Below are 9,814 nucleotides of genomic sequence, written 5' to 3'. Positions count from 1 at the left end.
TTCGAACTGATATTTTTGTTTTCTGCGATTTCGGGTTGGGGTTTTCGCGAAATTGTGCTTTTGTTTCTCCTGTTTAAATTTCCTTTATTAAAGTACATTGTACCTAATATCCATTACGTTTTTAAATAATATGAAAATGTTTTTTGAGAATCACTAAATAGCTATCCAGTATCCAATAGATTAGACTATTTTGTACTCATCGATAAAAATCACTTTAAGTATTCTATAGTTTTATGTGTTTCTAAACGTGGTACTACACAAAGAAAAAATGTTATAAGTATCAGTTATAATAGATGTGTTATCATCGGTCAGTCAAGATTTGGTTACTATTAAAATATAAAAAAACTGCCTTAGAGATTGCCATGCCATACAACGCAGAAAAACGACGCGAGTCCTCACAAACCACGTCTTTTAGTTATAGGTCTACTAGAATCTAATTTAAAAAAATGAGAAAATAAATTGACTCTAGCAATACCGGGGTAATTGGAATAAAACATGTTGATCCTTTTTTTCCTTATAGCGGCTGATTCTGTCTGTGAAACATGCAGATATAAAAATTTATTCAATGATCAAGGATATTTTTTGAAAATCTGCCATCAAAATTTGCCATCAGATCCTGGTATACCTATAGTAATACTAACTGCATGAAAACTTGTTTTACCGAATAACGCTTATTTGGTACAAATTGGGTACAAAATACATAAGTTAACTCTTCACGTTCACCTAAAGACATAATATAGCTATGTGAAATATCACCTTCCGCGTCATGGTACTTCAAAAAAGAAAAATCTTAAAGCCAGATTTATAATATTAATAATGTAATTTCCAAATCAGCCTTATTAAAGCTCAATTTTCTGTCTTTCTGTAACATCTAGTAGCCTCGTAAAAGTTTTATTTTATGTAATCTGCTTTATCTCGATGGAAAGAAATATAGGCTTCGTTTTATTACCACCATAATTCCGGACCTTATCTCAGTTATCAGTTTAAATGTGATGGAGGGAACTACAAGTCGGTGTTCACGAATTTCGCCGGTGCTCCCTCCGACAGCAATTCCGTTTAGAGCTTTAATCCCGACTCTAGTACGAATAAAAGGCATATTTCGTTCGCCGACGCTCGCAAAATTGTCATCGCAAATAGCTTTTGCCCCGAGCGAAACGATCGCCCAAAACTAAAATGACTTAACTGCAAAACGACAAATGCGATCTCTCCCCTCCTTCGACGGCTCAAGGCTCCTTTTACGATGCGACGACGCTATTCAGAAGTGTAACAATGAAAATGCCAGTATTGCACACGTAAATACGATTCGTCAAAACGTTTCCCCGTGTTAGGTTTAATGTTCAAAAGAATAAGGTTCATAATCAATTGAGAGGGAAATCTGAACTTGAAAATCGTCGCTCGCCTGACGCTCGATATCAAATAAACAATGCCACGTCGGATAACGCCCGAAGCGCCTAAAGAAGCGGCAGGGGAAACTCGATCCTAGCTTCAGCGCGGTAAGGTCAAATCTTTGGAAGTGAGCGGTTATTGCTAGGATTTTCGCCGGGGGAACAGAATGAGACACTTTGATAGGGTATTTATATCGCGTGATAAGGACGGAGATATAGCTCGAAGCGCTGTGATTGGTCAGGAAGGCCGCAGGCTGTGAACAGTAGCCCGCCCTATGTCTACTGTAAACTGCGACGATCTTAACGAAAAATGTCGCATCTAATCAAATTAGGTTTCTTCAGATTCTTTAAATATATTTAACGTTAAGACTTTATTGTTTTGTTATTGTAAATATAATGTACCTACTTAATTCTTAACATAAATCATGATGCCTATTGACAGTATCATAATCATTATACGTAGAGGCCGATAGGAAGATAGTTTTTGTTCACTTTTATAAGCTGCAGGTACGATAGTTATTTCCATAGTAAAAATTGCTTATTTTCAGGGGTTTACTCAATATGACCTGGTCTCAATATGACATTGAGAACATAGTAAAGCTTTTCAACAGCAATCAAGAAATTACTTTTGTATCAAATGGAACTAGAAATTACTTCGATATCTACGCTTATTTACATTATTATCTTAGGTTAATAACAATTGACATAAGAGTAATTATTTTACATTAATTCATTTCGAAATACCTTTAATTTGATGAAAATCTAGCTCAAATTGTCACTTGCGTCGCTCTAGGCGTCGCTTGTTCCCGGCGGCGTCACCCTGGGCGCCGTCTTGCGTCGCTCGGGGCGGGGCAAACACACAAACACACACGCACACACACACACACACATACAACATACCCATCTTCTACCCTCTGTCCTCGCTGGAAATCTCCACATATAACGGTACTAAGGCTATATAAACTTCACTATTTTCTTTCCTTAGAAACACATAATGGCTGTATCTACTGTTTGTAACTGGATATCCGCGAACAATGGATATTTCTCCATCCATCTTTATAATATAGACAAGTCCTATTATACATTTTAATTCGAACGTTATTTTTAAACATTTCAATTTCAGAGCGTAAAAATAAACTTGCTTTTTTGTACTTGTGTTCTTTGGAAAACAAGCGATTCAATTATTACACGGCCAGTCTGTCATCATATTATTTTGACTTTATTAACCTGAGCAGAGTAGACAGAATTATGTCTATTGTGACAGGCTCAGTCGCAGGAATTATGTCTAAAAATTTTGATCATAGAATAGAATATCAATAGAAAAGCGTTAAAATTTGAAACTTATAATTGAATTTTTTATTGAGGTCGAATTTCGACCATTGGGCGATCTCTAGTTACGATCATTGTACGATCTAATCTGAACATGGAATTTTAATCGCAACTTACATTTTGAAAACTATAATAAGTTATAATATAACTTATAATATACTTAAGGCATTCATAAAGGCATCTGTGTATTTTAAGATCATTAAGTAGACTATAGTGTAAAATTTCAAAATTTTAATAACTACGACCCGTCAGAGAATTACGTCGCTTGATAATAAATTGTCTTCATAATTAGGCAACAGAGACAAAGAAACAATGTCATAATAAGATTACAAATAGAATTAAACAACAATAATTTGGCGAGCACCTGGATACAATTAATAAAGAGCTCATCCCCTAATCTCGTTAGCAAATGTTTGTTTCAGATAAAGAAGTGTAATTATTTAAGAAAGTCGCCAGGTACAAGGGAGTGCGGTGAACACTGAACAGTGGCTTTTAATTATTTTTTCCTCCGAAAACTTCGCAAAGTTTAGCCGTGGGAGGAAAAATTGAGGAAGTTTCCCGCCGTGGATGTTTTTGATTAATTTGTACATAGTTACTGTACACAACAGGGGAGCTAACTTTTGTACACTTTGAAATTAAACATCAGCTCGCTGATACTTTTTAACATTTTTGTTGTTTTATTCATCTTTTATCTGGTTTATTTTATCTGTGTATTCTGTATGGAAACTGAATACTGATATTACAAACCGGCAAAGTTTGCTTTGTTTATTTGCATTGAATCGATTTCAAAACAAGTGAAGAATTTTGATGAAGTTTGGCCACAGAATACATATTAGTAGTACCAAGTTTGGCACATATATACATATATACCTAGAGCAAACAACGAGGAAGTATATAGGCAAATAACTACAACTCGGTAGGTCGGTCTCCTACGAGGTTTTGTCTTGTGCATACGAAGTAGCAGAAATTACGAAGCTTAGTAATAATATTTGGCTTTGAATAGTCATTAATAAAAAATACAATAATCGACCAAGTGCGAGTCGAACTCGCGCACGAAGGGTTCCGTACCGTTATAGAGAAAAAATATGCATATATATATATATATATATATATATATATATATATATATATATATATATATATATATATATATATATATATATATATTACCTCAAAATATTTATTTCTAACTCCTCCACGATCACAATTTTCTTTCAGTATTATAAAAAAAGATTTGAGTAAACGAATTTAGACGGTTATTTTCCTCCGTAGGCCGAGTTTTCCGAGTGTAAGGAGTAAAGTGAATAGTGGCACCTGGCCGGAAGTGGGCTTCATTGGCGGAAATGGAGCGGCCGACCGGAAATACCAATTTACACCAACTACCGTGCTTGCCTTGTTGCGAAAATTCGGTTGAGGAAATTTATTTAGGAAAAGTTCGTTCACGTGGTCAGAGAATGGTGCTGAAAATAAAAAGTGATTTTAATAGTAATATTAAATAAAATTTTAATTAAAATCATAATTATAATGAAAATCATAATCATCAATATTTTCAGTTTGATAGGCTCCGGATTCTTAGGTCTCAGATTCTCAGAAGTTCTATGGTAGAGGAGGGGAGAGCGTCATGGAGACCTAATAGATTTATTAGATTAGGTAAGACTAATAAAAAAATAAGAGCGTTTTTAGGGTTCCGTACCCAAAGGGTAAAAACGGGACCCTATTACTAAGACTTCATATTTTTTACGTATATTTATTACTAAGACTTCGTTGTCTGTCCGTCTGTCCGCCTGTCCGTCTGTCTGTCTGTCTGTCTCCAGGCTGTAACTCAAGAACGCCTATAGCTAGACTTCTAAAATTTTCACAGATTATGTATATCTGTTGCCGCTATGACAACAAATACTAAAAATAAAATAAAGTTAATATTTAAGGGGGGCTCCCATACAAGAAACATGATTTTTTTGGCCTTTTTAGCTCGTAGTCCCTAATGGTAACAGCTAGACACTGAATTTTCACAAAAAACTTAATTATATTGTTACTTTAATAATTAATAATAAAATTAAATAAAAGTAAATATTTCATACAAAAACACAATTTTTTGTTTACTATCTCTCTATACCGGTACGGAACCCTTCGTGCGCGAGTCCGACTCTCACTTGGCCGATTATTAGTTTAGCGGTGGGTTTAAAAACTGCGGCCATTTTAAAGTTAGAAAATAGCTTTTTAGGTAAATTTTAATTTTACCTTAATCTACAGATATCCGATAATATTTCAATACTTCAAAATAACTTTTTTTTAACCCACCACGTGAGAAATCTGATTTCTATACCATGATAACTATACACAGTCATGTCGGAAGTCTATACAAACTTAATCTGACACGCTCGAGCAGGTCAGAGTAGACAAAATTATAGAGTATACCGACTTAGAACTGATGTTGAAATTTTTAAATTTGACGTATTATGACGAAAATCGTCGCTAGGGTTGTTAACTTGTTACCTACGAACTTAAAACTATGACATATCCCTGGACGTGTTCCTCTTTGGTCGTATTCTTGTTTGTGTTTTGGCACATGCGATTAAAATTGTCAGAATCCAATTTTGAAATCTTTATTTTAAATATTTAAAAATAAATTATATCAGCCAGCGCGAGGCACATTCCGTTCATAATCCTAGTGAACCCCGACGAATTTGACAGATATTGAAACCTGTCCGTTTCTTTGCAGTCGAACTACTGGTCGTTATGTGTATTGTGAGCAGGTTGCGAAATCCCCTTTACCAGACGATTGTTGTAAAGACCGAATATAATTAACTATTAAATCGATTGTAAACTAATGATTACGTCATTTCAGTTTTTTAACATGTTTCATATCAAAACTTAATTTTATTACGAACCTAACCACGCTTAGCATGATCACTGCATAAAAGGTTTCCTATTATGGAATAGACATAAAATCTACATATAAGTATTTCCGTTCTTCCATTCAGTCTATGATCGAAGTGCTGCAAGTTTGTAAGGTTTTTAGAGGCGCAGAACGTACCTACTGTATAATATTTTAACATTATAGCAATTTCTAAAATGTCGAGTCCAAGTATAGGCATAATACATACAACGTAGAATACAACATGTTGCAAATAAACACTGGCAGTGGTAATTGCTAAACAGGTGATCAATCTGCTCATTTACCTACCACTGCATAAACAGAACAATAATTAACACTGTATTTATTATAAAATAAATGACGCCCGCAACTCCGTTGCGCCAAAATTAGTTTATCGCGCAGGAACCGTACATTTTTCCATATTATACAGGGTGTAACAAAATAAGTGATAATACGTGTACGGGTGTGTACGGGTGTGTACGTGTTCCTTGTAGAGAGTTCATTGTGAAAGTAGCAGCGCTGAAAGACGATTTTTTTTCACTTTTGTATGGGCAAGGGCCCGAGCGTCACGATTTTCCTCATACAAAATGAAAAAATATTTTGGTCTTTCAGCGCTGCTTCTTTTATAGTGGACTCTCTACAAGGAACACGTACACATCCTAAAGTATTAACACTTATTTTTAATACACCCGGGATTCAAAGTACCTAATTATCTCCATACAAAATTTAAGCAAAGTCAGTTCAGCGGTTTGAGCGTGAAGACAGGCAGGCAGACACAGGCAGACACACAGGTACACTTTCGCATATTTTATAATATTAGTATGAACGGAGACAACAAAGTATTTTTCTGTACAGACCATGGTATAACGCGCCTGTCAAACTGTCACCCTTAATATTACCCTTAGCCACCTGCCTCGCTAGGAGGCATAGCCGCGGTTTCTAAGCTATTATTATGATAAATAAAGATATACACAACTACAACATTACCTATACTAAAATGGTTCATTACGCGTAACTTTCATTTCTCGGCGCAACAGGCGTACACAATCTCCTTACTGCGCTGGCCGGTGTAGCTTGGCACTTGGGGTGCCGCTGTGATCTTTATTCCAAGGTCATAGGGTTTATAATATGTTGACGGTAGGTCTACATTGGCTGGTTGTCCCGGCGCATCATCAAGCGACTTCTCGGTTATTTTGCCGCGTTACGGCGTTCGCGGCTAACTGTTTGTGGGGTAATGGGTGTGCCAATGACATTTGACAGCTCGTTATCGCCTCAAATTCGATCATCGCGCACCTCTAGCGGAACAACTTTAAATTGTTTTTTCTCTTAAGACACATACAGGGACTAGGACGTAGAATATTTTAAATTGCATCATATCATGTGTGATATTTAAAGACGTGAGTGGAAGAACACAATAACTAACAGTAAAGAAAATGCCGTTTTTTGTATTAATGGAGACTGGGGCGGAAAAATGGTTCGGAATAAAAAAACGGTTTTCATAAAATCCGTATTATTTTTAGCCAATATCTCATCCTTCCTTCAGTAGATAACATGGTTTCTTCTAGTAATACCTATGATCACTGATCACTGATTATTATTATTATCATACTTGACTATGTGGCTCGGTGAACTTCGTGTCACTTAACTCCTAAATTTTTTACCATATAAACCGTTCATGGACCTTCACGAACCTTTCAAGACTAAGATTAGCTAAATCGGTTTTAGCCGTTGTCGAGAAAAATCTTTTTATATACCTAATATGTAAATTACCAGGTGGTTTTTAGGTGGAATATAATGGACTATCAAAGGTACCATAAAAGGATCATACTGTGATGATGCATGGTGTGTAGTGATGATGATGATAATGAATGTAATTTACCGAGTAGCATATTAATATGCTTTCCGTTCTTAAAACAACTCCGAAATCCCCAAAAAGTCAGTCATAGATGTTGTTGCGGATTGGCACAATTAACAATAGATATTTTATGATTTTATTTAGTTATGTCTCTGGTTATGTCAATGCCGAAAAAGTTAATAACAGCTTATGGACTCCGGTCTGAAATAAACATTTTTATTTTATTTATTTATTTAATAATAGAACTAGGAAAAATTCAGAGCTCGAACGAACGAGTCCGATTTAATATTATATTTGTTATCGATCCTAAAATAAATAAGATTTACCGTTTGCGAGTGTTTTTATCTGCAACAGATGTTTCTAGAAGAAAGGAAGCTTCACACACGTCGTAGCTACGAGTAGCTTCACACTCCACAGTAATATCTGTCTAAATTCTACCAACTACGAGCGAGCGTATTATTATTTAAGCCGCGCTATTGATCTAACAGCGGGCGAGGGTTACCTACTGATGTTCTACCTAGCTCCACAGACCTGGGAACGTAGACCTTACTTTATTATATAATAATAATATAATGATGCTTGTAGATTACACAGTTTATTTTGAGTTATGTGTTTCATGTAATTATATCTTATACATAGCATGACATACATAGATGTTTTGTAAAGCAAATATTTTTTATTAGTATGCTGGCGCTTTAACCGAAGATGAAGAACCGAGAGCATGCAAAAAGCAGCAGCTTGTGTGATGAAGCTTAATAATTAAGCAGCTTCTACACGTTAAACGTGTTTGCCGACCAGAAGAGGACGGCGCTATACTAAAAAAAGAGATTGAATTATTTGCGTCTTTCTTTCTGGTATAGCGCCGTCCCCTTCTTTTCGGCAAACACGGCCAACGTGTAGAGGCTGCTTTATAAGAACTAAATGATTTTGTCCCATTGGTAATATAGTTGAGCGTTCGCTATTATCATTTATTTTCATATCCTTCAAATATTTTTACTTGCCATCTCTATATTTTCAAAATTCTATGGCCATTGAAGGGTAAACAACCCTTTCCCTCTCTGTCGGCCATTACGCCGCGCCAGCACGAATGCCTATACTCTCATTGTACTACCAAATTATTACAATTTACAACTGAGTCTATCTTACACTTTATTTATAAAGGACCTCAATTTTAAACGTATTTTGATAGTATAATTTTAGTGTTCATTATAAATTGAGGCTGGTTATTTAGATAGTACGAAATTAAGGATCATAGTTGATCTTAAATGGTTATTCTTATTATACATGTCTAGTCAACATTTTACTACAAATCTATATACTTAGTCAGTTTTATACGTCTTGTGTTTTCTCTACGTATTATACTCGTGGTCTAATCAGAATATAGCTACAAATCTTTCTAGCTACTTTTTGTTACTTACGTTCAATCTGGGTAGGATATAACTTAAATATACACGCGCCCGTCAAAATTAGAGGAACATGGGTAAAAAGGGCCACAAGTCACAACTTGGTTTGATATATTATGCTATAGGTTTGACTCGAAACAATCGGTACCGCGCGAGACAGATTGAGAACCAAACAGACACCGGGTGGAGGTACGAGAATCAGGCCTGCAGGATATAAATACACGCAAAAAGTAGGCTCCATACTCCTTCGATACCGCCTAATTATAAAACATCGACCAGGTGCATTAAACAATGCTTTTATATTATAAAAAGATAAATGGAGCGATTTGCGAGCGAGCGTCGTCCGTTCGGTTATAAATCCGTGGGCCCGCGGCGACGGATCCGCAGCCGCATCACGCCGCGCCGCGCTGCGCCACGACGCGTCAGGTACGGCACATGCACAGGACGTTCTTGAAAACTTAACACCGCACAAACTTTTAAGGCTGTAAACTTTTAACTGTATATTCGCAGTATACGATGTGTGAATTAAAATTATAATATAATTTGGAAACGAAACAATCTATATATTAATACGTGAGCCAAAAACTTTGTATCGCTTTTGACGAAAAATGGGGAAACGCAGGTGGATGAAATTTTGCACAGTTATAGTTTGTATGCTGAAGGAGTGCATCGAGCTAATATTATTTTGAAATCATGCTTTTATCATACATTTTTTTAACAAATAAAACATTACACACACTACAACACACACACTAGGAATAATGACAGATTATTGAGTGACAAGCCTATACATACGAATTATACTCTTTTATTTATGGTTGAAGTCTTTTGACAACAAGATGACAAATTGTTATTGGATTATAGTTTTTTTATTGAATCTTAGATACTATTAGACAATGCTTACAGGGCCAGTCTGAGATCAGCTAAGTCCCAGAGGCAAGAGTTGAAAAAAATATGATAATGTCAA

Source organism: Aricia agestis, chromosome 1 (assembly GCF_905147365.1).
Source record: "Aricia agestis chromosome 1, ilAriAges1.1, whole genome shotgun sequence".
NCBI lineage: Eukaryota > Metazoa > Arthropoda > Insecta > Lepidoptera > Lycaenidae > Aricia > Aricia agestis.
Note: the sequence above shows the minus strand (reverse complement) of the source record.